Source organism: Schistocerca piceifrons, unplaced genomic scaffold (assembly GCF_021461385.2).
Source record: "Schistocerca piceifrons isolate TAMUIC-IGC-003096 unplaced genomic scaffold, iqSchPice1.1 HiC_scaffold_956, whole genome shotgun sequence".
Classification (NCBI taxonomy): Eukaryota; Metazoa; Arthropoda; class Insecta; order Orthoptera; family Acrididae; genus Schistocerca; species Schistocerca piceifrons.
This window is the reverse complement of record NW_025729230.1, coordinates 105,001-107,500: the sequence shown is the minus strand read 5'-3', so window position 1 is coordinate 107,500 and position 2,500 is coordinate 105,001. Positions and strand designations below refer to the sequence as shown.

Here is a 2,500-nt window from a genome sequence, read left to right as displayed (position 1 = left end):
CGAGTCATCGGAGGAACTGCGGCGGATCGCTGGCTGGCATCGTTTATGGTTAGAACTAGGGCGGTATCTGATCGCCTTCGAACCTCTAACTTTCGTTCTTGATTAATGAAAACATACTTGGCAAATGCTTTCGCTTCTGTTCGTCTTGCGACGATCCAAGAATTTCACCTCTAACGTCGCAATACGAATGCCCCCGCCTGTCCCTATTAATCATTACCTCGGGTTCCGAAAACCAACAAAATAGAACCGAGGTCCTATTCCATTATTCCATGCACACAGTATTCAGGCGGGCTTGCCTGCTTTAAGCACTCTAATTTGTTCAAAGTAAACGTGCCGGCCCACCGAGACACTCAATAAAGAGCACCCTGGTAGGATTTCAACGGGGTCCGCCTCGGGACGCACGAGCACGCACGAGGCGGTCGCACGCCTTCAGCTCGCCCCACCGGCAGGACGTCCCACGATACATGCCAGTTAAACACCGACGGGCGGTGAACCAACAGCGTGGGACACAAATCCAACTACGAGCTTTTTAACCGCAACAACTTTAATATACGCTATTGGAGCTGGAATTACCGCGGCTGCTGGCACCAGACTTGCCCTCCAATAGATACTCGTTAAAGGATTTAAAGTGTACTCATTCCGATTACGGGGCCTCGGATGAGTCCCGTATCGTTATTTTTCGTCACTACCTCCCCGTGCCGGGAGTGGGTAATTTGCGCGCCTGCTGCCTTCCTTGGATGTGGTAGCCGTTTCTCAGGCTCCCTCTCCGGAATCGAACCCTGATTCCCCGTTACCCGTTACAACCATGGTAGGCGCAGAACCTACCATCGACAGTTGATAAGGCAGACATTTGAAAGATGCGTCGCCGGTACGAGGACCGTGCGATCAGCCCAAAGTTATTCAGAGTCACCAAGGCAAACGGACCGGACGAGCCGACCGATTGGTTTTGATCTAATAAAAGCGTCCCTTCCATCTCTGGTCGGGACTCTGTTTGCATGTATTAGCTCTAGAATTACCACAGTTATCCAAGTAACGTGGGTACGATCTAAGGAACCATAACTGATTTAATGAGCCATTCGCGGTTTCACCTTAATGCGGCTTGTACTGAGACATGCATGGCTTAATCTTTGAGACAAGCATATGACTACTGGCAGGATCAACCAGGGAGCTGCGTCAACTAGAGCTGAGCAGCCGGCCGCCCGGGAGTGTGTCCCGGGGGCCCGCGCGAACACGCAAGCGTCCGCTCAATCATTCTGCAAACAGGAGGAGGCTGAGCTCCCCTGCACAATACACCTCGAAACCCTCTCAGGTCCCGGCGGCGCGCAGCGCCGTCCCAAGTACTTGGTCGGGTTCGAGAGAGGCGCAATCGCCCGGAGTTAGGCGAGTAGACGCTTTCGGTGCGACCACCCGTGCTCCCAACTGAGCTTGCCGCTGCCGACAGAGGCCCGGGAGCGTGCTGTCGTGGCATTGCCGGCGGGAGACAACACGCGCCACCTACGGTGACCGGCAGCTCCAACGCCAGCGCCACAGAAGGACAAAAGCCCCACTTGGGTGCCGAAGCGAACTCTCCCAGCACAGCGCACGCGCCAACACATCCGCACAGCTGCGATACAAACCACCAGCGAGAACCGCTGGGGCGACCGAGCAGCAGACGGCGTCGCGGCGCCGAGCGCCGGGCGGCGGCGCATCCTCAACGCACACAGTCCTCAATCGGACCAGCACACTGAAGATGTCCACCGCGCTTCGCACCGGGCCCGCGAGGACCTACTTTGGCCGCACGGCGCCGCGCGCAGGGTGCGCCGGCGCGCAGCTGCGACGCCTGCCGCGTCCGTCGGCCGGCGCGCCTGCCACTGGCCGCCCCCACCAGCCGGCTGTAGCGCGTGCGCCCACGCACCGCGCGGCCAGCACGCCGGGAGGCGCCCCCTCACCGGCCGGGGACGGTCCCACCCAGCCACCGCCGCGTATCGCTTCACACCCAGATGCCGTTCAGTTTCGTCGGCATGGTGGGTATCGCTGGAACAACCGGTTAGTACCTCAACCTATCGTCGCCATCACCGATTCACCCCTAGCGAGAACAACCGCACCACAACAGGTTACCATTTGTTCATTTGCGTAACTTCACCAGAAAACGCAGGCGTCCATCGCCATTTGCAACTTCAACGATTATTGCATGCCTGTGTCAGGTGTCACGCCACACTACGTCTGCCCACATACACGCAACAAAATGTGCACGCCTAGACAATACGTGGAAGGTGGCCCCCGTACGTATGCGATGTCCATTGCTCGAACGACTGTCAACCGGCCTCTGTAGCATGTCGCAGATATGGAACGCGGTGCACCATGCCATCACGGTGTGTGAGGAGAGACGACTAGGTCCGAATACATCAACAGACAGCTCATGCTGATCGCCATCCACGGCGTCCGTTCCTCCCACACGTCTCTATGGCGTACCACACTGCAATCCAGCTCTCATAGGGAGACGACACGTAGCTGCGTGCAC

General features: G+C 57.8%; 1 non-coding gene across 1 annotated transcript in view; it reads right to left on the bottom strand.

Moving 5' to 3' along the window:
• Window positions 1-1,167, bottom strand: part of LOC124773808 — a 1,909-nt gene extending 742 nt beyond the window's left edge. The window contains exon 1 of the ribosomal RNA XR_007014924.1: window positions 1-1,167. This exon is cut by the window's left edge and continues 742 nt beyond it. This is a non-coding gene — a ribosomal RNA (small subunit ribosomal RNA).
• Between the last annotated feature and the right edge of the window lie 1,333 nt (window positions 1,168-2,500).